Source organism: Mustela putorius, unplaced genomic scaffold, assembly GCF_011764305.1.
Source record: "Mustela putorius furo isolate JIRA1106 unplaced genomic scaffold, ASM1176430v1.1 tig00000407_pilon_pilon_pilon, whole genome shotgun sequence".
Classification (NCBI taxonomy): domain Eukaryota; kingdom Metazoa; phylum Chordata; class Mammalia; order Carnivora; family Mustelidae; genus Mustela; species Mustela putorius.
This window is the reverse complement of record NW_025421373.1, coordinates 17,249,996-17,276,742: the sequence shown is the minus strand read 5'-3', so window position 1 is coordinate 17,276,742 and position 26,747 is coordinate 17,249,996.

Sequence of the window (26,747 nt, the reverse complement as noted above, 5' to 3'; positions counted from 1 at the left end):
CCAGGACCTTGGAATCATGACCTGAGCTGAAGGCAGAGGCTTTAACCCACTGAGCCACCCAGGCACCCCAAGACATATTTTTTTAAGTTTTTTTTTGTTTTTGCTTTTGTTTTTGTTTTTGTTTTGTTTTTCATATGAGAGAGAGAGCGAGCTAGCATGCAAGCACACATAAGCAGGAGGAGGAACAAGGAAAGGAGGAAAGGATGGGAGAAGAGGGAGAAGGAAATTCCTTCCTGAGGGCGGAGCCCTCCCCAGATCTCAGTGCCAGGAACCCGAGATCTTGACCTGAGCTGAAGCCAGAAGACTTGAATGAGCCACCCAGCGGTCCCCAAGAGATAAATTTTATTTTAGATATTCTCATTTTTTCCAGAGGCAGTGAAACTATTGGATAATATATAGTTTCGTGCATATTAACTTGTTTGGATTTAATACTCTTCGGGATTTTAGCAACAAATGTTATTTGTTTTCAATTCCTGTTGCATTTATGATTGTTACCTTAAAATATTTCTCCTCTCTTCTCATCAACACACTAACATTCAAAGTGAACATATGTCTTTGTAAGTAAACATAAATCCAATTCTCCAAAAACGCCTGAGTTAAAGCTAAATATAATTTTGCTTTTCCACCATCAGATGTTTGACATCTGCACTGATTTTACACTAACAAACTGAATATTTCTTGGAAAATTCCCACCTAAGAAGGTGCTATATTTGAGGATACTTAACATTTCTAATGTTTAGGAGAAAAAATAAAACAGCTTAATATAGGGCAGTTTTCTTACTCAGCAGTTTTTTGAGATACATTATTCTCTTTCAATATTAGTACTCTGATCCACTTCGATAATTATGTAAGTTTTTATTTCAGTCTCACTCAAGTAATGGGTAGTACTTTTTCAGTAATCAGTTTTGGCAACCCAAGAAATTAGCTAACTAAATAGCGCACAAAACAAGTAAACAATAGAGGCCGCACATTTTCCAATTCCAAATTCACTACCTCTAATTTCCACTGGAGGTTACTCTGAGCTATGAAGCACATTATCAATTAAAAACAAAGAGGAGCAACAAATTTATTCTGAAAGTTTTCTCAAATGCCCTTTGAATAAAATATACTGCTTTCTGTACTCTTTTTTTTTTTCTTTATTGGATTTACCTGCTCTTTCAGCTCAGCTAGTAAATTCTACCATCTTTCATGGGGTACAGTTTAAGTCTTATTTATTCATTTTTTTTCTGATACTCCCATTGCTTCTCAAACTTGAGTGTGAATATATATTTTTAAAATCCTGGATGTAATCTCTCAGATAAATAAATAAAATCTTTAAAAAAAAGAGGGGTGGGGGGGATGCCTGGGTGGCTCAGTCAGTTAAAATCTAGGATTGTGTATGATTTGGACATTTTAATATTTTCTGACATCTAATATATGCCATACAATTGATTAGAATGTTTCATTTGTAAGATTTTGTTGTTCCCCAAAGCTGGACATTGTATTGTTTTATTTACTGAAAATCCTTAACTTTCTCTTTGAGTGGCCTTTTTTTCTTTTGGAACCTGCTTGTACATTTTACATGTCCCTCCGTTCATGCACGGGTTTTATTTTTATTTGCTCCTGTAATCTCAAATCAAGTTATGCCCTCTGTTTAAGTTAGTCCAGTTTGGTCCTGAATTTCTTTTTCTAACAGCAGCTGGAGCTGAGTAGAGAGAGAGGGAGGGAAGGAGACAGGGAGAGACTGACTGTTGGTGGCACCTGAGTTCTGTTTTGTTTACTGACATATATTTGACACATAACATTGTGTTAACTTAAGCTGTGCCATATGTTGATTTGACACATTTATATATTGTGATAGGATTGCCATTGTAGCCATAGTTAGGTTCTCTATCAGATGTTGTTTCAGGGTACAAACTTACAAATGGTAGTAAATAAGTCTCAGAGTTACATTGCACAGTATAGCAAATATAGACACTTTTGTATTATATTTGTCAAACCTGCTAAGAGGCTTGATTTTAATTATTCCAATGACAAAAAAAAAAAAAAAACAATGATAATCAAGCTATGTTTTTTATTTTTCCTAAGCTTTCAATGCACCTCCCCTCTGCAATTCACATGGTTTGATGGGTCAGCTTGTACTTGACAGCCTTAAGATACCATAGTATACCTCTGATAAATTCCTTCTTTTACACAGGAAATATGTAAAAAAAGTCCTGGTTAATCTAAGCTATTATTAGATGATGTGTTTTATAATCAAATGTTTTGACTTTAAGAAGTCTGCATTTTTTTTTTTTCCTTTCTTACTCCTCTGTTCATAGTCTGGGCAAGTCTTTGCAATAGCACTGACTGGCCAACTGGCTTCTGGAAATCACTGTTCTATATTAGAATGGAACTGTTTTGCATTTTATTTACTCCTATTTCATGCCTGTTAATCTTGTCTCCTCATCCGAATTGTAACTTCTTGAATTTAGGAACCATCAAAAAAATGTTCAGTATTCCCAACCTTACAAATTATTTTTGCCTCAGAGTTTAGGAAGTTTCCAGTGATAAATGATATGAGTGATGAGATGAGAATGTGGAACAATTATAATTGATTAAATTATTTTTGAAAGTAAGGGTGGATTTTCTGTATTAAGTTCATTAATTTCCAACCTGATCGTTTCCTGTCTAGGGGTGGTCAGTCAAGATCCTAATTACAGCAAGGCCACTGGCTGCTTAACTGGCAATAAAGCGAACCACAGTTACTAAACGACTCTCCTTAGTTACCTGCTGACTCTCTCGACAGTAACACCCTCAGATATTGCCTTGGAATAAAATAAAATTAACTAATACTGATATGACTCTTATTACTTAAAGCTATTTTGGCTTTTAAAGCCTACTAGAGGTTGAGTTTTTCCCTTTAGTGTTTTATATTTATCACATCAGAATTAGTACAATTATAGAGTCTTTGTTATTTCATCTTAGATTGTCTTTTGCAGCAGAGAAGCTATTTTCATGTCTTTTTCTTATTCCCAAGGACGTGAAACTATATTTGGATAGATGAAATCCTAACCAGCTGCATACCTGCCTCGTGTCACAGAAGAGAAATGCGAACAGAACACAAAAGCCAGGAATATTACTAAATTACTAGCTTGAGAATTGGCTTCAAATCTCTGTGTGGTAACCTGATTTCTCTTTTCATCCTAAATCTTAATCCTACCCAAAATATAGGATCAGGGCTCCATGCTTCTTTCCTTCCACTCAGACCCTAATCTCACAGTTGGTAGTAACAGTCAGAAGAGACAAATAGAAATGAAGCCAAGTCATAATGTACCAAGAGAAATGGAAATGTATTAGTACCTAAGGTCTAGTGAGGAGCTCGTCTAATCTGTTAGTTTTATCTTCTCATGAGTACAGAGTGGGAGAGTTCACAGAGCAGGAGAAGGCTCACCAGGAAAAGGTTTCCTCAAAATTATTTTACCAAAAGTAAATACTCTTTTACCCTGTCACCTACTTGGGTTGTAAGATTCCATAAAAGAGTGAATTTTAAAAAGGTCAAACCAAACCAAACACCACTACTGCCACCAGCAGTGAGAGCAACTGCAACAACCGGCACCATTTCTTTGGTGACTAACTTCCATGAAAGTCACTTCATATACTTCTGTGGTGCAATAGATGCTTCATTTGATTCTAACTATACTATTTTCTTCACTTCGGAGTCAAAATGAATGAATAGATGTGCTAATGCCAGGGAATTAGATGGAACAGGACTGTTCCTTTCCAAGTTGGGCTTTTTTAAGGATCACTAGCCAGAACTATACAGAGATTTCCAAGCATGTACAAATATTGGCTTTGTACAATGGGCACATTGGCAGTTTGGTTTTTCTCCTAACAAACTTGTTTACTATAATTAGCATTACTGATTTTTCCACCTGTAGAAGCATTCACTCTGCTTCTACTCTGATATTTTTAGTTAACACTCTGAACTTTAAAAGGTAGTTCTTTGGTTTAGCTCTTTCTTTGGAACCCAATTTGTTGTAAGTAGAGTTTGAGTAAATATGTCAAATATAATATAAAAGATTGAAAATTAGGTACTATTTTTGTACCCACTCAGGATTTTTTACATTAATCCGCATGCTAATCCCATTAGTGTGGCACTTGATTGCCTGGAAAGTTTAATATTTGGAAGAAATGGAGATCTTTATAAAATACTAGGTAAAGGTTCAGTAAGTTTCCCCAGGGAATTCTGCTGTTTAGACTTCTTGTGTGGAAAGAAAGGATTCTTAGAAGGGCCTAGAAGTACTTCCCATGTATCCCTTTTCTGCTGCTTCTCTCTAAACCAGGAAATAATTCCTTTTACACATTCCTGTCACATTATTTCTTTTCAAAAAGTCTTATCAGAATATGGTGCTTTGGGGGCACCTGGGTGGCTCAGTGGGTTAAGCCACTGCCTTCGGCTCAGGTCATGATCTCAGGGTCCTGGGATCGAGTCCCGCATCGGGCTCTCTGCTCAGCGGGGAGCCTGCTTCCCTGTCTCTCTCTCTCTGCCTGCCTCTCCATCTACTTGTGATTTCTCTCTGTCAAATAAATAAATAAATCTTTAAAAAAAAAAAAAAAGAATATGGTGCTTTGGACTACTCAGCTATCCTGACAACAGAGATGTTAGAAATCAAAAATAAACTAAGTTAAATACATCACAAATAACAGTTTATGCTTATTTGGATTCTTATCCCTTTGGTAGATACTTGAAGATGTTAGTCATGAAGTCCTCCACTGTCCTCGGGCCCCACCGAACACAATTTACATTGGCTTAGTTGGCGTTTTGCTATAGAATTTGTAAATTTGCACAAGTTGAGATGAATTTATTTCCATATCTTCCTTTTATGCTTTTATATGTGTAGGGCTGATAGAAGCATGCTGTATTCTTCTAACACCATGGTTGTTTTGAACATGAGAACTCACATTTCTACTTTGTCACTTGTGATTAAATGCAATATGAGCTCAGTGATACTCATATATACTGTGTCAGCTGTCCTCAGCTATGCTGTGCCATGGCTTTAAATTTGTTTTGAAGCCAGAGAGAGCACTATTACTAATACTTAGTAAGGACTGCTTGTTTTTCCTCTACATTTCATATAATAATTGCATTGGGGAACAGCTGTTTTGTAAAACAGACTTTTAAGTAGGATCCTTATTTTTTTTTTAAGATTTTATTTATTTATTTGACAGAGAGAGATTACAAGTAGGCAGAGAGGCAGGCATAGAGAGAGAGGAGGAAGCAGGCTCCCTGCTGAGCAGAGAGCCCGACGTGGGACTCGATCCCAGTACCCCGAGATCATGACCCGAGCCGAAAGCAGCGGCTTAACCCACTGAGCCACCCAGGCGTCCCAGTAGGATCCTTATTTTGCTTAAAATTGTTAATCTCTTTAAACAGTTAACTAAGCAGAATTGTTCCACTGGGAAATGGTGAGTTGAAAGTATATGCCTACAGATCATTTTAACTAAGTTTACTTTCATTCTTTCAGGAAAAACATAGTAATGATTTTTTTTTCCCTACGAGAAATATCCCTGAGGGGTACCTGGCTGGCTCAGTTAGATAAGCATTAGACTCTTGATCTCAGGGTTGTGAGTTCGAGCCCCATGTTGGATGTAGAGATTACTAAAAAATAAATAAATAAATAAACTTTAAAATAATCCTTGAAAAAACATTACCTAATGGACGGTGTGCATGTATTACTGCTTTTTAAAGATTCCATATGCTATACTTATTTTTAATTAAACATTTATTCTTGTTTTTAATGAAAGTTTTTTAGTTGGCATAGTCATAGCTAATAGAGTCCTCAATTATAAACATGTGATAAAAATTATTTAAAGTTTTTTTAAACTATGCTTATGTTTAAAAATTTTAGTTAAGATTATTTATTATAAGCTAGTTTACTTTTATAGTACTAGGAGTCCCGCCAGTCACTGAGATTCGCTTTTTCCTAGTAGAGTTTCTATCTCTCTCTGTCTCTCTTTGCCTCTGTGTCTTGCTTGGTGCAGTTCATCTGGAGCTGTACTCTGTGTTATAGATACAAAATCTGTAAACAAAACAAAACATCATCATGACTGAATCTATATTTGTTAACTTTCTTGTTATTCTAACCTTGTCCTATATTGGTAGACAGTAAATGGTTTCTGAAGTTGTCTGAAGTTGTTGTAAAATAGCTTGAAAATAGAAGACAATAAAAGATGAATTTGTTTTTCAAACATATAAACATCTTTTAGACTACACCATATTTTGTACTCTTTAAACCTCTCAAAAACTAAATCTCCGGGCCCTTATTATTTCCCTACAGAATTCTGTCAAACATTTAAAATAGAATTAATACCTGTTCTATCCAATCTTTTCTAAAAACTTAAAGAAGAGGGAATACTTTTCATTAGACAAAGCCAGTATTATCCTGATACCAAATCTAAATATAGTACCACAGAAAGAAGATTACAGACCAATATTCCTCAAAAACATAAATGTAAAACTTAACATAATATTAGCAAATGGAGTTCAGTAGCATGTGAAAAGAATTAAACACCATGACCAAATGATTTGCACTTCATAGATGCAAATATGATTCAATACTTGAAAATCAATCACTATAATCCATTGTAACAGGCTAAAGAAGGATCACATGATCATATCAATTGATATGTAAGAGCATTTGACAACCTTCATCACCCATTCATGATAAAAAGTCTAGCAGAGTAAGAGAGGAGAACTTTCTTAATAAAACCATAAAAAAATTAAAACTAACATTTATACCTATTGGTGAAAAGACTCAGTGCTTTCCCTGAAGATTAGGAATAAGGCAAGGTTGTGTGCTTTCAACACTGCTATTTAACATATTACTGGAAGTTCTAGCCAGGACAATAAAGCAAGAAAAGACAATAAAGGACATGTATGTCAGACAAAAGAAATACAGTGTTCCTAATTGTAGATGACGTGATTTTCTACAGAGAAAATCCAAAGGATTATATAAAAATCTCTTAGAACTAATAGTAAATTCACAGGGCACATCATAAACACAACAACTGTATTTTTATAATTTAAAAATGAACATGTGGAGACTGAAATTAAAAATACAGTATCATTTATAGTTGCCCCCCAAAATGTGTAATAAACATGACTTGCACACTGATAACTATCAAATGTGACGATAAAAAATAAAGAATATCTAAATAAATGAAGAAATATGCTGTGTTTGTGGATTAGAATACTCAACATAGTAACGTTCAGAAGATATGCCCAAATTGATATACCAGCTTAACATAATACATACCAAAAATTGCAATAATATTCATTATAGATTTATAAAAAAGTTATTCTGAAATTTATATAGGAAGACAAAGAAACTCGGGTAGCTAAAATAAGTGAAAGAGAAAATTAAAATTGAAGTTATCACTTTATCAGTTTCAAGACATTATGTAGATACAGCAAACCAGACTGCATTGTTATTGGTGAAGGAACAGATACATAGGTCTTTGGAATAGAAGAGAAAACCCAGACATAGCTCCATAAAAGCATTTTCTGCTAATTTTTGACAAATTTTTGAAAATAGAAGACAATAAAAGATGAATTTGTTTTTTAAGCATATAAACATCTTTTAGACTCTACCGTATTTTGTACTCTTTAAACCTCTCAAAAAATAAATCTCCAGGCCCTTATTATTTCCCTACAGAATTCTGTCAAACATTTAAAATAGAATTAACACCTGTTCTATCCAATGAAGTGCAAAAGCAATGCAGTGGAAGAAAGCTAGTGTTTTCAACAAATAGAGTTGAAATAATTGGATATCTATAGGAAAAAAAGAAAAAGAACCTTAATCTAAACTTCACACCTTTTTACCAAAGAATAGATCCTAGATATAAACACAAAAAGTAAAATTATAAAACTTTTAGAAGGTAACATTGGACAAAGTCTGTGAACCTAAGGCATGGTGAGGAGTTTTTAAATGTGGCACCAAAAGCACAGTCCATTAAAAAAAAATTGGACTATATTAAAATCATAAACTTGTGCTCTCTGAGAGACTTATTAAGAGGGTGAAAAGAAAAACTCATTGACATTAATGTTTGTAGACCACAAACATAATCTGACAAAGGACTCAAATCTAGAGTTAAAATAACTCAAAATTCAACTAGAAGACAATATTGTTTTTGGTCTTTGACCATTGTAGAAAATTGGCCAAAAACAAGATTGATTTCACTGAAGAGGATATACAATTGGCAAATATGACATGTGAACTCTTTAGCCATTAGAAAAAAAGCAAATTAAGACTATAAGATGTCACCACACACCTACTACAAAAATTCAAATAGAAATAGGGACAAGTACCAAATACCAAAAAGAATGTGGGGAAGTTGGATCACTGATACATTGCTGGTGGGATATATCAGAGATGGATATATCCATTCATCCATCCATGGGATCACTGATACATTGCTGGTTACCTTACAACCCTAAAATTATACCAGTAGGTATTTACCTCAGAGAAAAGGAAATTTATATCTATATAAAGACATGAGCATAGTTGTTCATAGCAGGTTTATTTATAATAATCAGAAACCGAGACAACCAAGAAGTCCTTCAGTAGGTGACTCATTAAACAAATTGTGGTACATCTACACCATGGATACTGCTTAGAAATAAAAGCAATAAACTAACGATACATGCAACAACTTGGGTGAATCTCAAGAGTATGATGTTGAGTGGGAAAAGCAAGTCCCAAAAGATCACATATGATTTGATTTCTTTGTATAGCTCTTTTGAAATGACAAAATTATAAAAATGCAGAACAAATTAGCTCTTGTTAGAGGCTAGAGATGGTGGAATAAAGCTGGGCCCTGATCAAGATCCTGTTTGTGAGGAGCTAACCGAGCTGGTACAGTAAGCAAACCTGGAGAAGCTTGAACTGGGTGAGGATGAGGACCAAGGATGAGGTGGACCTGGAGCCCAGCGAGGTTCAGATGGAGCAGCAGAGTGTGTTGGCTGCCATGTTCAGGAGCCTGAAGGAGTACTGACCCCACTCCTGCCTCCTACCCTTCCTCCCCCAGTATAGCCTATGTTTGTATAAAAAGTAGAAAGAGAGGGGAGGAGGGAGCGCAAGAGAAATCTCTGTGGTGAGGAAAGCGTTCTATATCTTGACGATGGTTGTAGTTACATGTGTTTACATGAATCCGAACGTCACAAAATGAACTAAAATGCTAGTTTTTCTATTTTACCATAATTAGGTAAGAAGCAAACATTGGGGGAAACTGAGTGAGATGTACAGAGGACTTCTCTATAGTACCTTTTTAACTTCTTATGGATTTCTAATTTTCCAAATTCAAAGTTTAAAAATATACATATGAAGGAACCAATATGTCATTTGTAATAGCAACTGTATTAGTCATGGTTCTCCAGAAAAACAAAACCAGTAGGATACCAATATCTGTATATATATTTCCATATAAAGAGACTTATAATAAGAAATTGGCTCATGCAGTTCTGAAGGCTGCCAAGTCCAGAAACTGCAGAGGCATTGTCCTAGTTCTAGCATAAAGGCTAGACCCTGCTGTAGAAGCCAGGAGAGGTGATGTCCAGTTCAGAGGTCACTGGGCAGGAAGAATTCTCTGTTACTGAGGAGAGGGTCAGCATATTAATTCTATTCAGGCCTTTTAACTGATTGGATTCAAATTTTAGCCCCATGCAAAACCACCCTCACCGAAACACGCAGAATAATGTTTTACAAATACCTTCTAAGATACTCCATGGCCCAATAATTAACCTTCACAGCAACCTAGTTAGATATTGAGGAACTAAAAGAATGAAGTGTAAGTGTAAAGTAATATATTTGGTTTAATCTCCAATTTAGAGTTATCTAATTTCAACATTGGGCAGAATATTACCATTAATTTTTTTAAAAGATTTTATTTATTTATTTTAGAGAGAGAATGAGTGAGTATAGGGAGAGGCTGAGGGAGAAGGAGAGAATCTCAAGCAGATTCTGCACTAAGTGTGGAGCCCAATGCCAGGCATATGAGATCATGACCTGAGCTGAAATCAAGAGTCAGACGCTCAACGTACTGAGCCATCCAGGCACCCCCCCCAATAATTTTTTTTTTTTCTAATTCTGCTTTTGAAATGATCATTTCACCAGTAGAATACATTTTTGGCCATTCTGAGTATAGCAGAACTAAATCCACTGAAGATGAATGTTACTTTCACAGTTAAAATTCATTCTAAGTCAATTTTGCTGAATATGGTAGTTTAGCAAGCCATGTAAGGTCATTTGCTCTAAAAGGCAAATTTACATTTAAATTAGTCAAACTCGTTTCTTTGTATAACAAATACAGTTTTCATAAGGCAAGATCCAAAAGAAACATGCATGAGTTTTTTTGTGTGTGTGTGTAATAACAAAATCTTTTACAAAATATATGTTCTTCCACATGCCAATATTAAAGAACATAAACTTTTGATTTTTAAAAATTCCTGTTTATTCCTCGGTTAAAAATCAGACTCACTGTGGTATAGCCGTATATTTCATATTCTTTATAGTCTTTTTTAAAAAATGACTTTTTTATGTCTTTATTAAAGAGAGAGAGAAAGGGACAGAGAGCCGGAGAAGGGGCAGAGGGAGAAGCAGACTCCCCACTGAGCACAGAGCTGGACGTGGATGGGGCTCCATGTGAGGCTCAATCTCAGGATCCAGGAATCATGATCTGAGCCAAAGGCAGATGCTTAACTGACTAAGGCACCCAGGCACCCCTTTACAGTCTTGAAAACGATCCTTAATACTGTCAAGTCCAACTCATCATATTGAGAAAACTGAGCGTTAGAGAAGTTTAGGTGACTTGTCCAAGGTCACGTGACTAGTTGAGGGCAGAAGTTATACTACAATTCAGGTGGCCGACTTTTTTTCAAAAATGCACTTGTAATATCACATTAAGAATTACACTCTCACTTTCTTTTTCTGTGTACTATTAAAACATGTTTTCACTTTACCTTTTAAATAGAAGCAAGATTCCAGGTTTTATGTAGTAGAATGTTTGGGGAAGTAATAGAAAAGAGGAAATGTTTTTAACCAGGCTGTTCTCATGAAAGGAAAACAATTTTTAACTTAGCTCCTTTTAAGTATTCTAAGATTAAATAAGTATTATTTTATTACATTTTTCCTCTTTTCAGAAGAAAAACTAGCATGCAAGATTGAATGGCATCCTCTAATACTGTAGAAGCAGACTTTCACTTCAAATTAAGGAACTAATTTTTTCTGTAACTTTTTCATTATTAGTCTTGATTTTTCATTACTACTCTTTATTTTTTTTAAGGTTGGGACAGATATATTCATATACTAGGGCTAAGCTTATAAAATAAATTTAAATAGAAATTCTAAGTAATTATTTGAATAATCCAAATAAAAATGTGTTACCCTGTTATAAGTAGCTAATCAAGTCTGTCATCACATTTCTATTTGCTTTCACCCTAAATGGACTGGAAAATAATACCTCTTTTTCCCTTCACTTATTTACTTACTGAGTTTCCAATTAATCAAAAACTTTATTGAATACACTGGTTTACATAAATATGATTTTTAAAAGTTTTATCCCTTTCTAAAAGTAGGGAAAACTTTTTCACTAGAAAGAACTCTGCATCTGTTGAGCTTCTAGACTTTTTTGGGCAGAAGTAGCATAATAAGTAGTATAGGAAGTAGCATAATAGGTGAGAGATGAACAAAGAATCCTAGAGGACTGTATTTAGTTTGGGGAAAAAAAAAAAAACCAGTTTGCAGGTGGAAGAGAAATGAGCTAGATTTGTAGCTCATTTGTATTCTTCTCATACCCTCTTGGATCTTTTTACCATTTTCATGGTCCTGGACTCCCTGTGTGCTTTCACACCAGTTCTTGGGGCTCTGTGGAGAGTTGCCCTTAGGCTAATGCAAATTATTTTGTTTGTTCATCTGGATGACAGAAGTGCCTAGGAACTGACATCCTCCCTCCCTTAGCCCTTAACCTGTGATGAGGAGGTCTGTAAATAGTCCAGCTTGCAGACCTCTCTAAGGGATTGAGCCAAAGTGATCCTTCATGGAACTTTGCCCCAGATTCACCCTTCCTTGGCTTCTTTCCCTTCCCAGAGCAATTTCCACACTCCCATGCTGTGGACCCTTGCTAATAAATCACTCTCATGTGAATCTTTGTCTCAAAGTCTCCTTCTGAGGAATCTAACTTGGGAAGGGCAGACCACAAAACAAACGTCACAGTGGTTTGGACTAGGGAATGGAAGAGTATGGAACGAGGGAAGAGAGCTACATGGGGTGAGGGCGCCTCTGGAATGAAAGATCTCTACTTAGAGAGGATAAGAAGATTTGAGAAGCTTTACTGTAGACTGTAGATGGACTTCCGCTGGCTTAGATTTTGTTCTCTGGAGACAGACTTTGTGATCGGCTATTGCATGTAGAGTAACTGGGGAGTGTCCTTGGGAGACACACCTGTGGCTGCTTTCCCGAACTGGTATTTCTTCCTAGTGCAGTACTATAACATGTAGTATAACGCTTTGAGGCTTACCAAGACAGTTTGTCTTTGTATATGTTAGGGTTTATAGACAAGTGAGTTTCAAACAAATATTTTCCCCAATCAGCAGAAGCCAAAAATATATGCCACAAAACATATTGGAAAAAAGTGTCTTGTGCAGATGTATGCATTAACAACTTTTGGCTATACCGAAATATTGCCTATAAACCTTGCAACAACAGAAGATAATAGATTAATACTGCAAAGAGATGTACTTAGTCAAGATATAAACTTTAAAAATGTATATACAACTTACTCAGGTTGTTCTGGTAAAGAAGCCAATGGGAGTATGTGTGTGTTTAGAGAAGTGCAGAGAAAACTGCTACATTGAAGTGTGATGCTCTCCCCCAGCCACAGCTGAGCGGTCTGAGTCAAACACACTGTCCTGTCTCTTAATCAAATTTAGACTAGATTCGACTGGTCCATAGTTAAGCATCCAGTCTAAATTTTACTAACTGACTTTCCTGCAAAATATTTGGACTTGGCATTTCTGGTGTAGAATGTCTCAATGTGTGGCTGATGAGAAAAAGAAAATGAAAACCTTTGATCTGTTGGGGCTTTTTTTCTACCATGAGGACTGTGGAGAAAGAACCCATCAGAGGGAGCAGACATTGTGAAACACTACATGAAGAAAGAAAAAGAGGAACACCTGAAATGAATGTAACGTTGTATTTAATTATACTAGAATTAAAAGTTTAAAAATTAAACAAAAAAGAAAGAAGCAGAGGAGAAAGCCTCCAAAGGACTCTACATTTATTCCCAAGGCCAAGATACAAACCTACATTTGTATGGGTGTTCAAAACATCCTTGGATTTTTATAGCCTATCTTTTAAGAGAAAATAAATGACTGTTTAAATTCCATGCAAAATTGGGAAACATATATACTTGAAATCACCTCAGTCAGTGCTGGCTTTGAATCAATGTAAGAAAAATAGCTTTAGAAAAGCAGTGAAGAAATCTAACCTAGATTTAGTAATTATCCAGTGTCAAATGCGATTTTATGAAATTTTAAAAAAAGTACATAGAAAGTAATGCACGAATTAGAAGGTTTGGTGACGAGAGGGTTTGGTGATTTCTCTGTGAAATGAATGAAAACTACACCATTTAAAAATCTGTCAAAGGGGCACCTGGGTGGCTCAGTGGCTTAAAGCCTCTGCCTTTGGCTCAGGTCATGGGATGGAGCCCCACGGGCTCTCTGCTCAGCAGGGAGCCTGCTTCCTCCTCTCTCTCTGCCTACTTGTGATCTCTGTGTGTCAAATAAATAAATAAAATCTTTAATAAATAAATAAATAATAAATAAATAAAGTGAAATCTGTCAAATAGTTAGGTGAAAATGAGAAAATTATAAAATTTTACTGAAGAACATTAAAAACACCTAAATAGACATAGCATATTTGTGTATTAAAGGTTTCAATATGAAAAATGTGAAGGGGCTCCTGGGTGGCTCAGTTGGTTGTGTTTGCCTTCTGCTGAGGTCATGGTCTTAGGGTCCTGGGATCCAGCCCTGCATTGGGCTCCCTGCTTGGTGGGGAGCCTGCTTCTCCTTCTCCTTCTGCCTGCTGCTCCCCCTGCTTGTGATCTCTCTCTTTCACTTCTCTCTCTCTCAAATAAATAAATACAATCTTAAAAAAAAAGTGTGAAAACTTTTTCTGTACAGTTCTGTGATTCAATACAATTCCAATGAAAATACAAAGAACATAAGAAAGAATTGTATGCAGTTATTTCATTAAATTCAAGATTCATATATTATATGGGAAGATAATATGTATGTGTAAAAATATTAAAATAGATACTTACCCAATTCATTTATATCCTAAATATTTACACAAAGAAGGTGAGAAAAAATGTATTGTTTGGAAAGTAAGAAATTACTTATATTTGTGTCTATATTTGGACCTATACTGGGAAAAAGAAATTTTGGTTTTTCTAAAGAACAGTATAGTTCAGATTTACCTTTTCTGGTTTGGTATTTTGGGTTGAAATGCTTTAATTAATACTTCAGCTAGAATATGGGTTGTATTTCCCTCCTCCTGACTTGATTTTCTCTGTGCTTCCCAGAGCTCTGTTTTTTCTCTGCCAAGCCCTCCTCCCAAGGGTCAGACCTGCTCTGAGTGATGGTTCGCTAGTGCCTGGCTCTTCTGTAGTGGGTGGGGTCTCTCCCATGAGACTGTCACAGACCTTTGCCTTTTGCCAACTCCCTCGGTATATCATCCATTTTTAGCTTCTTTTTAAATATTTCACCACTCCTCTTCCTTTCTCTCCTTAAAAGCCCTTTTCCTCTGTTATTTTATTTTTACCATTGGGTTACGTAGTGAATCTCATTCTTTGCCCCTTTGGATCTAAAAGTAGATATCAAAATCTTTTATGTGAGTGATACTCGACTGGGGCTCTTGGCTTCCCCCTCTGCCTTCTGGTACTTTATTGGAGGGAGAAGTTTTTCCTCAAGCAAATCTGAAGTGTGTAAGTATTTCAATAAAGGACTCATCCAATCCTTTGTCAATTTTGATTTCTGTCAGAATTTCATTTTGGAGTTATTGCTACTTAAAGTTACTTAAGTAGCATATTTGTATGTTTTTATTGATTTCCTTTATTTTTCTACTTTCTTTAATTCATATTCAGTATTAATTCTGGTTCTCCCATTGTATTGTAAACTTCTTAAGTGAAGGACCATCTTTTGCTTTTAATTTTTTCTCTCAGTTTCTCTGTCTATACTGAAAGCCTAAATGGAGTGTGCAGAGTATTGCAAGCACTACGTAAAAGTTACCTGCTTTGAGAAAGTAAATACCATTAATTTCAAATTATTCATTTCAGTGGGGAAAAAATTTCATTTAAATGGAGGCATTTTAAGTTTCAAACAATACATTTTCCTTTGAGCAATTACACTAGAAATTCATGATATGTGTAATAATAGATATTATAATTGAGTTATTCTAATTTTCTAAGTTCATTGTCATGCTTTTCTCAAGATAACTTAAATGGGGAAAAATTTATTGTACACAAGAGAAAACTGAAGCACTTAAGAGCTAAGTTGACCAAAGCTAGATGCTAAGGTGTGAATCTGTGAATTGAATCCAGGCATATTTGATGTTAACTTAATCGCTTAAATTTTTAAAAGCTTGTGAAATTTTGCTTTAGCATGATGTGGGAAGTTATTCACTTTCACTATTCTACTTCTCTGCTCAGAAATCTTTCTTATGATTTCTCAGTCTGTGTAACATAGTCAATATCTCATCCTATAATAAATACCAGCCCAAACCATTTTTCCTAAATGTATAAATCTCTAACTATAGTTTTCAGCATAACAGATGCTCACTAAATGATAATTATTATTTTTATTACTCCCTGTAGACTAGCGATTGTTCATTTTAAATTTTCCTAATTAGGATGTAGATGTTGGGATGTAGTGGATGACATGTGACTAATAGATTAAATATCATACTCCTTAAGTTTTTTTTTTAATACTATGATCAATTATGTTAGGACAAATTTTAGTCCCAAATTTCTACCTATGGTGGGAAAAAATCTTGTAGATTTTGTTTTCATTTGTACCGTCATGAACCTTTTCAAAACTATACAAGTAGGAAGTCTTTTATCAAATCTAGGTTTTCCCTTTATCTGTATTTTCTTGTCATGGTTTCCATAAAGATAATTTTGCTTATTTATCTGTAATTATTTCTCAAAAATACTGCGCTTTCTACCTTAATCTCATTTCATTGGTCAAACTCTATTTCCTTAGGTTGTATTTGCATTTTTTTTCTATTGTCTTTGACTTCACCATATGTTTAAATGGAGAGATTTTAATATTAATGAAAATATTGATAAATTACACTACATTAAAGTCTAGAATTATATTCATCCAAAGGCATCACATAGGAGATACACACAAGCAAAAACCTAGGAGAAGGGGTCTGCAACATATGTAATTGACAACAATGATCAACAGTTTTTCTGAAGCCATTTTAAATTTCAATATGTGAAATTGTTTACTGCTATATATTGGGCAAACTTGATAACAAAATAAAATGTGTTGTAGTAACTGCAGAAAATTACTATAATTAAGCAAGAGACACGTACACTGAAAATATAGAATGAAAGTGATAACCAGTGATAAAGGTTTCACCAAAGATAGAGATGTATTTATTTATTAATTTAATTTATTTTTCTTTAAGTGTGGGGGAGAGGCAGATGGGAGAGAGAGAGAATCTTAATCAGGCTACATACCCAGCATGGAGCCCAATTTGAGGTTTGATCTCATAACACTGAGATCACAACCTGAACCGAAACCAAGAGTCAGGAACTTAACTGACTGAGCCACCCAGGCAGGCACTTCCTGCCCCCTCCCCACCCACGACCAAAGATAGAGATTTAAATATAACAAATATAGACAAAACTGCTGTGGAATATTTAATTGGGAGATATGGGTAATAGGTTTGCTTGTTGCTATTTTCTCGTCACTGTTTCTCCTGGCTTGACATTACTGTCAACATACTTTATGAAATTTAGTCTTCTTTCCATTGTAAGTAATAGTCACTAAAATGTGCCTTGGTGATGGGTTTTCTGGGGATCATTATCCTAGAAACACAATGTGCTTCTTTCATATGTAATTTAACTCTTTTTGTTTTAATTGCTGATTTGGGACTATATATTAAAATAGTGTGATATCCATCTGAGAAGAATCTCACACACACAAAAAAGATTTATTTCTTTTTCAGAAATTTCTATTATCTGTATGTTGGATATTCTTTGCCTACTTGATGTCTTATTTTTCCTGAGTCATTTTAAACTATTCTTTGTCATTTTTTAAACACATTCTGTTTTAAATCTGTTTTTCTTAAGGCATAATCTTTAATTTTTATATTCCTGTGTTTCTTCTAGTTTAGTTTCCATTTCTAAAATAATTATTATTTTTTTTAAATTCAACTTGTTACCTGAGCTCTATTACGTATTCATTGAGCATTTCTGTTTCTTTTTTTAAAGCATTTCTATTTCTAAAGTGTTGTTTTTTCATAGTTTGAATTATTTTGGTAATATAGTTTAGTTTAATATAAAATATTACCAATTTTATCTCTTCTATAAGATGTCTATCTGGTGGGGAGCCTGGGAGGCTCAGTCATTAAATGTTTGCCTTCAGCTCAGATCATGATCCCAAGGTCCTGTGTTTGAGCCCCACATATGGCTCCCTGCTCAGCAGGGAACCTGCTTTTCCCTCTCCCACTCCCCCTGCCACGGCTTATGTTCCCTCTCTTGCTGTGTCTCTATCAAAAAAATCAATAAAATCTTAAAAAAAAAAAAAAAGATGTCTATCTGGCACTTTAGAGACGTCATTCTGTACTTTTTTCTACTTTGCCTTTGTGTGGAATTTGACCTCAGTAGCTCTCTTTTGCATGTTATTTTAATGTGAAATTTGTTTTCCTTAACTTTTTTTTTAAACAATTTTATTTATTTATTTAACAGAGAGAGAGAGAGAGCAGCAGAGGGAGAAGGAGAAGCAGACTCCCTGCTGAGCAGGAAGCCCGATGTGGGACTTGATCCTAGGACCCCAGGATCATGACCTCAGCCAACAGCAGATGCTTAACCAACTGTCATCCAGGTGCCCTATTTTCCTTAACTTTTTGAGATAGGTGTGGTTCATTATACTTTGCCAAGTTCACAACTACTTCTTCTGTGTTTTTTCTGTTGTGTTAAAGTATTGACTCTCTTGAGACCTTGACTTTTTTGTCTACCTCTACTTTTTTCTGGTCCTTCTATTTTCTTCATCCCTATTGCACCTGTCCTACTGCAGTCTGAGTTGTTTCCTCCTTGGTGTGAGGTCGTATATTGGCATGAAATCTTGTCAGGTCAGTTTAACAAGTCTTTGGGGGCTAGACTGTATGCCCCACTGTAGACCTTCTGTAGACCTTTGGAACTTGCTTGGTATAGAATGGGCCAAACCCCTCCCAGTGTCAGCTGTTCTTTTCCCATTATCTGGCCTAACATGCTTTCAAAGAATATCTTTGCCTGTTTAGGGGCTTTTTCTGTTCTCAGATTTATAGATGCCCTATTTCTTCCCTCTGTTTAATCCCATATGGACATTGATATCATGCAGGTCTTGGGACTGTTGGTGTCACTAAAATCTCTCTTTATATTTTGACATTAATGGATATTCCAAGTTTCATCAGGAATCTTGTCCATGGGTTCGTGTTTTTGGCTATCTCATTGTTATACCTATTTTTATGTTGAGGTTTGGAGAGATTTTTTAAACAATGACACCATTCCCATTATTTCCCCAGAATTTCAATTTACTTTTTTCTTTTTAAAGATTTTATTTATTTATTTATTTGACAGACAGAGATCACAAGTAGGCAGAGACGCAGGCAGAGAGAGAGGAAGGGAAGCAGGCTTCCTGCTGAGCAGAGAGCCCGAGATCCCAGGACCCTGAGATCACAACCTGAGCCAAAGGCAGAGGCTTTAACCCACTGAGCCACCCAGGCGCCCCCTCAATTTACTTTTGAACTACATATTTAGTTGCCATTTATTTCTACATTTTTTAAAACTTTATAGACTTTGAGAGACTTAGAATATATTTATTGACCTTTCTTTAATGCCCCTGCATTTAGAAAGTGTTGTTTGTTGGAGCCACTTTTCTTAGGCCAGTTTGAAAGCCTGCTTTAGACAATATTCTGGTAGAAGAATCGCAACTGTATTTTAATTATGTGTTCTTAAAGAAAATTTACTTTTTCTCTTTTTTAAAAGATTTTATTAGAGAAAGAGAGAGAGCAGGCAGGATCAGGGGGCCAGGTGAAGGAAGAGGGAGATAAAGAGACTCTCTGCTGGGCAGGGAGCCTGACAGGGTTCTCAGTCCCAGGACTCTTAGATCATGGCCAGAGCAGATGCTTCACTGACTGAGCCACCCAGGTCCCCCAAGAAAATGTACTTTTTCTGTAGTTATGGTATTTATAGTCTTAACCTATAGATTTATAATATATACTAATACACTCTAACTATGCCTTTTTGAAAGAAAATCCTAGGCAATTTTGAGAGATCCTATTTTGTTTTTCATTTTCTAAGGCAAGATACAAAAATAAGATTTGAAAAGAGTACAAATATCCTTTCAGAAAATGAGAATCTTAGAATATGGAGAAAATTAGAATTGAATCAATTATATAAGAAATCTGGGAGAAGCAGGATCAGATAAGAATAAATTGTAATTTAAAATGTATAATTTTTCTTTTAAGTGTACAATTTCCTAGACTTACCATGGCCTCCACAGAGAAAATTATATACTGATATCCACACTTTAACATGTCTCCATTTTTCATGTTTTACTCTAAGATGATAATTTTCTTCACAGTTTTCCTTTAGAAAATCTTTATTAGTAATGAATTGCTTAACTGCAGATGTAAATATCATTTACATTTCATCGTATGTTATCCTGGTACACTTTTGTGGAAAGGCATATTTGTAGTTTTGGGGGATGGTTCTTAATATAATTCTATGATTATTGTCTCTATTCCATATAAGCTCTAACTATACCTTTATTAATTAACAATATTTAAGTAAGTCTGACTGTATGAAACACTGGACATAACATTGAGGGCTTCAACAACAATAAAAATATGAAGTATGTACTCTGAAGAAATATACATTCAACAAGCAAATAATGAAGTAAGTATATTATTCAGGCTGTGGTAAGTGCTGTGAAGGAAGTGAATAGGATGATGTAAGAGAAAGTACCTGAGTTAGTTGGAAAAAGAATCCCAGAGAGAGGACAAATGAGGTTAGATTTCGAAGATGAAAATTAGCCCTTTTTTCCAGGGAGGTGGGAAAAGGATACCAGGTGGAAATGGCAGCAAATGCATCTGGCCAGAATGTGCTTTATATGTTCAAAGAGCAGAGGAATGAGAATCAGGATTGCAGTTTAGGGCAAGAAGCTCAGTCAGATGTAATTTGAGAGAGAGAGGTGAGAGCTGGATCAGGTACAATGTTAAAGGCATATGAGGAAGTTCTAATTCTGAAAGCAACGGGAAGCCATTAGAGAGAGAGAGAATTGACTAGTGGTTGAGAATACGGCTCAAATTTCACCTCATCACCATTTGTCCATTGGTCACAGATTACATATAAAAGGGTGGTAAGTGTTTGTCTATCTACTGTTGTTTATCAGTTCTCAAAAACAAATGGTTTCCCTAACATAATCCGAAGTTGACCAATTAGATGTTTATTTTTTAGATTATTGTGAAATCAAAGATCTAAGCGTATTTGATGTGCTTTGTTATACTGCAGTCAATATCCATAGTAATTCTCAAGCATTGTATCTTTGGCCAGTAAAAAGTTCTTTCAGTTGCCTCTTCTGTATATCTTAGCTGTATATTTTTCTGGTTAGTTTTTTTAGAATTCATAGGAGTCACTTTTAACCTTTCTACATCTTTTACTGATCTGCTATTGTATTCTGAAAATACCTGTCACTTTTAACTGTTTTCAAATGGCTTCGTTGAGCTGTAACACATAAAAGATGTATTGTTAATTTTGAGTTTTCAGGCTATAAGATAATCGAACATTTCTTTTTTGTTCTAGCAATTTTTTAGAAGCTTAGATGCATTTCCTTTCTTTAAAAGATGTTTAAAAATTTATTCATTTGAGAGACATACAGACACAGAGCATAAGCAGGGGGAGAGGCAGAGGAAGAGGGAGAAGCAGATTCTCCTCTGAGCTGGGAGACCAACATGGGGCTCAATCCCAGGATCTGGATATCATAACCTGAGTCAAAGGCAGAGGCTTACCCATCTGAGCCACCAGGCACCCCTATTCTAGCATGTTTTTTTGGAGCCCATGGATGCCAGAGAGTTTGGGTTTCCTCTATCAGGAGAAACAAGGGATATAGGGCAAGGGGAAACCATGGCTGATAGTTAAAAATTACCTTTTTACACTATTTCAGATATTTTTCCATGTTGCCACTCTATATTATATGTAATTCAAGCATCAGCCTTGCAAAAAAGTATTAGAGGTTATATTTGTTTTTTTTTTTTTTTTTTTTTTTTTATTATGGAAAGACATGATTTAATACAGAGACTAAAGCTTACTAACTTGACAGAAGAACAGGGAGAGCAAAAGTAAAAATAAAATTGTTTTAGAGCAGATTTCAGCATTCTGTGGTACCATATAGTACAGCTTGTAGTGGGAAATCTCAGAAACTTGAGAAAACCACTTCTGCCACTTTCTGAATCCCACATGCCTATTTACCATTGCCTTATGAAAGAAGCTTTCTTTCTTTCTTTTTTTTTTTAAATAACTTTGTGTGAATACTTCTCATTGGTAAATCTAATTCAGAAACCTGACAGCAGTTATCCTCATAACCTTAGTCTCTTTACTTTCTTTTTTTTTTAAATTAATTTTTTATTTTTTATAAACATATATTTTTATCCCCAGGGGTACAGGTCTGTGAATCACCAGGTTTACACACTTCACAGCACTCACCAAAGCACATACCCTCCCCAATGTCCATAATCCCACCCCCTTCTCCCAAACCCCCTCCCCCCAGCAACCCTCAGTTTGTTTTGTGAGATTAAGAGTCACTTATGGTTTGTCTCCCTCCCAATCCCACTTTCTTTCATTTATTCTTCTCGTACCCACTTAAGCCCCCATGTTGCATCACCACTTCCTCATATCAGGGAGATCATATGATAGTTGTCTTTCTCTGCTTGACTTATTTCGCTAAGCATGATATGCTCTAGTTCCATCCATGTTGTCGCAAATGGCAAGATTTCATTTCTTTTGATGGCTGCATCGTATTCCATTGTGTATATATACCACATCTTCTTGATCCATTCATCTGTTGATGGACATCTAGGTTCTTTCCATAGTTTGGCTATTGTGGACATTGCTGCTATAAACATTCGGGTGCATGTGCCCCTTTGGATCACTACGTTTGTATCTTTAGGGTAAATACCCAATAGTGCAATTGCTGGGTCATAGGATTCAACAGTACATTAAAAAGATTATTCACCACGACCAAGTGGGATTTATTCCAGGGCTGCAAGGTTGGTTCAACATCCGCAAATCAGTCAATGTGATACAACACATCAATAAAAGAAAGAACAAGAACCATATGATACTCTCAATAGATGCTGAAAAAGCATTTGACAAAGTACAGCATCCCTTCCTGATCAAAACTCTTCAAAGTGTAGGGATAGAGGGCACATACCTCAATATCATCAAAGCCATCTATGAAAAACCCACCGCAAATATCATTCTCAATGGAGAAAAACTGAAAGCTTTTCCGCTAAGGTCAGGAACACGGCAGGGATGTCCATTATCACCACTGCTATTCAACATAGTACTAGAGGTCCTAGCCTCAGCAATCAGACAACAAAAGGAAATTAAAGGCATCCAAATTGGCAAAGAAGAAGTCAAATTATCACTCTTCGCAGATGATATGATACTATATGTGGAAAACCCAAAAGACTCCACTCCAAAACTGCTAGAACTTATACAGGAATTCAGTAAAGTGTCAGGATATAAAATCAATGCACAGAAATCAGTTGCATTTCTGTACACCAACAGCAAGACAGAAGAAAGAGAAATTAAGGAGTCAATCCCATTTACAATTGCACCTAAAACCATAAGATACCTAGGAATAAACCTAACTAAAGAGACATAGAGGTTATATTTGACCATGAGTAACTAAAAACTAAAATAAGCTGTGGATTAAACAAATTAGTTTCTCAAATATGTAAACGGAAGTAGGTGGTCCATAGTTGATATGGACCGTCGAATTCTATTGTGTTTCTTCTAGCTTTCTTTTCAGCAATTCGTACTAGATGACTTTGCCCTTATGCTTTTCTCTCCATGGTGGCAAGGTATCTGCTCTCACTCTTATATCACTTCTATGATCCAGGCAAGGAAAAGGGTTAGGAGAAATGATAAAGGCAAAGGGTCAAAGCAGCTGGGTCTATTCTCTTCTAAAGAACCTTCATCATAAAACATCCCTATGATTTTACTAACTACTCTCTGACCTCTTATTTCTTACTGGTGACTCAATTAAAAGACTGCTAAGGTGGGTTCATTTGTTTATTTGTTTGTTTTTCTTTAGCTGGGCATATCACTCCATTCCAAACTAAAAGGGGTCTTACTGATAAGGGTGTTACTAGCCAACTTAGTAGTTCTGCCATCTTATATAATGTATGAGAAAACTGTATCAAAGAAAATTTAAGTAACTTTGCAGAGGTTCACAAATCTAGGAAACAGCAAAGCTGGAAATTAGTTCTACTGGCTACAAAGTTGGTTCTCATTTCTATACCAGTATGAATAGGCAGAGTTTAATTTTGGTGATCTTTTTTCTTTCCCCTTTGCAGTTTTCCCACCTGTCTGGAATGCAGTTGCTTTAAGGCCGCTCTTCTTGTTTAAGTTAGAAATCGCTTTATTTTTAAAAATTATGTATTCAGTAAAGTTTTAATGAGATTTCACATATTCTAATTTGTTTCTCGTATGACTTTATACATTAGGAAGGTCAAAAGGTCTCTTCCCATTGTTTAGTTAAGAGATTAGGATTATGGGGGCACCTGGGTGGCTCAGTGGTTAAAGCCTCTGCCTTGGGCTCAGGTCATGATCCCAGGGTCCTGGGATCAAGCCTCACATCGGGCTCTCTGCTCAGCGGGGAGTCTGCTTCCCCCCTCCCCCGCCCCCGCCTGCCTCTCTGCCTACTTGTGATCTCTATCTGTCAAAAAAATAAATAAAAATTTTAAAAAATCTATTAAAAAAAAAAAAAAGAATCCAGAAAATTAAAAGCCCAAGAAAACAACCCTCCAGGAGAAACCTGGGTCTAGAAAGGCAAGCTAAAGAACTGAGATGAAGAAAAGACCATGACTGGCATTATTAAGTTAGAGGACTGTACTTTCCAAGATCTAGTTGTCTTTAATTTCAGGATTAACATATGTGATATGAGCCTTACGTAATGTGGTTGAGTTCCAAAGATACATAGGAAAATCAATATCATTACTTTAAAATTACACCTCATTTCCCCAAGCAGAAACTCAATGGCTTGAAGTTGTTAATTATATTACAGTTTGAGGAAAATGTGTCTTTGTGAAATGTACCTTCATTCCCTGAAATGTTTTTCTGTTTTCTGAGTCTATTAGGGAGACTACTTATAAGAGTTATCTTTTATGAACTAGCATGTAAATAATTCATTCAAAGGCCATATCAGTGTACCTGTACAGGGTCAGAACCCGAGAATGGAATGAGATTAGGTGAACGGTTGTTGTTATACAAGGAAATAGAGACTGTATCAGTTAACAAGGACATTGTTATTTACATAGAATTTGAACCTCTGTACACTTAAATTTGAGCACTTTTTAACCATGAGACATGCAAGCTGAAAAGACCTGTCAAGTGAAAAGATGATCAAAGTAGATACACAGAAAAAAAATGAGCTCATTAAATTATACATGGATGCTTGTCCGCTTAGTCCCTGGTATATCAATATCAGTTCACTTCTTGATTGAAAATGTAACCTGTGTATAAAGTCAAGACAAAAAAATCATGATGCCAGCAATCTTAGAGATAAGAATTTTGTATTTAAAGTTACATTTAACTTTAAGTGATTGGAGAGTTGAACTTAATCTGACTTTAGAGGAGGTCTATAAGGGAAGGAGGTTAATCAAAAATTTTCCCTTGAAAAAAAAAATCTTTAAAAAAAGGAGGGGGGTGCCTGGGTGGCTCAGTGGGTTAAAGTCTCTGCCTTCAGCTCAGGTCATGGTCCCACGGTCCTGGGATCAAGCCCCACATCAGGCTCTCTGCTCGGCGAGGAGCCTGCTTCCTCCTTTCTCTCTGCTTACTTGTGATCTCTCTGTCAAATTAAAAAAAAAAAATCTTAAAAAAATTTTTTTTTCCCTTGACCTAACTCATCTAGAAAGACCTTAAGAATATCTTCTCATGGAGCATAGGTGTTAATAGGGAGAGTATTTGTGCACTACATATATTGCTTCTGTGTTTAAAATATTTGTCATCCTATTCTTTCTTTAGTTTTACAGACCTTCAATGAGCAGTACTCTTCAGATGCTCTCCATTTTCTGGGCATAACGGTCATGTCTTATACTCAGGCATTACTTTTTAAAAGTATGTCGTGCAGGTTACATTCTATTAAAAATATATAATGAGTTCAAATCAAGTAATGGAAAGGTATCTCAAGCAGACCTCTTTGGAATGGGTAGTGGACCTGCAAAACATAAACTATAAAGGAGAAAACTCTTTATAGTTTAAGAATAACCACTGTGGCTTACAGTCATACTGTATGTCTTTAAGGTGACCAGCACTGTGATTTATACACACTCATCCCCCCTTCCAACCCCTGTACATACTTCTTTTTCAAATCACACAAGAAAGTGTTTGCTTCATTAAAAATTATTCTTAAAGGAAATCTCCTGACAACTGTCTGATTTTCTAGAGACTTAAGCCTGTTTTTTCCATATTGAATTTTTGTCATAAAAAATTACCTGCTTTTAGTAATTCAATCTCTTTTCCAGCTCAGTTATTAAGAATAAAATCCCCAAACAATTTGCTTACAGGATTTGCTTTTAGACATTAACAATCTTGTAGGATATCTGTAGAGTAAGAATATTTTATTCCACTAATATAACATGTATATTTTCACCATCTAATTCTAAGAAAAATTATTACTATGGTCATAAATATTGCATAATAAGTACATTGGGAATGCTACTTACAGAATTTAAAAAATTAGGAAAGTTTTCAATCTTTGAGGACATAGATTTATGTAAAAAACATTAATTTTGGAGTAGCAAGCTTGGTGATCCAAGAATTTTTTTTTTTAAGATTTTAGTTATTATTAGAGAGTGAACTAGAGAGATAAGCAAGAGAGAGAGAGAGAAAGCACAAGCAGGGGGAGGGGAATAGGGAGATGGAGAAACAGACTCCCTTGCTGAACAGGGTGCCCAACATAGGGCTTGATGCCAGGACCCTTGGATTATGACCTGAGCCAAAGGCAGTTGCTTAACCGACTGAGCCCCCCAATACCTCATGATCCAAGAATTTGACCATTTCTGTATTTCAGTGGTTCTCATTTAGAGGTGATTTTGCCTCCTACCCCCGTGGACATTTGGTGATGTCTGGAGAAATTCTGGTTAAATATCTTGCAATGGTTAGGACAGTTCCTCCCACCACCCAAATAATTATCAAGCTCAGTGTCTGTAGTTCCAGCACTGAAAACTGTCCAT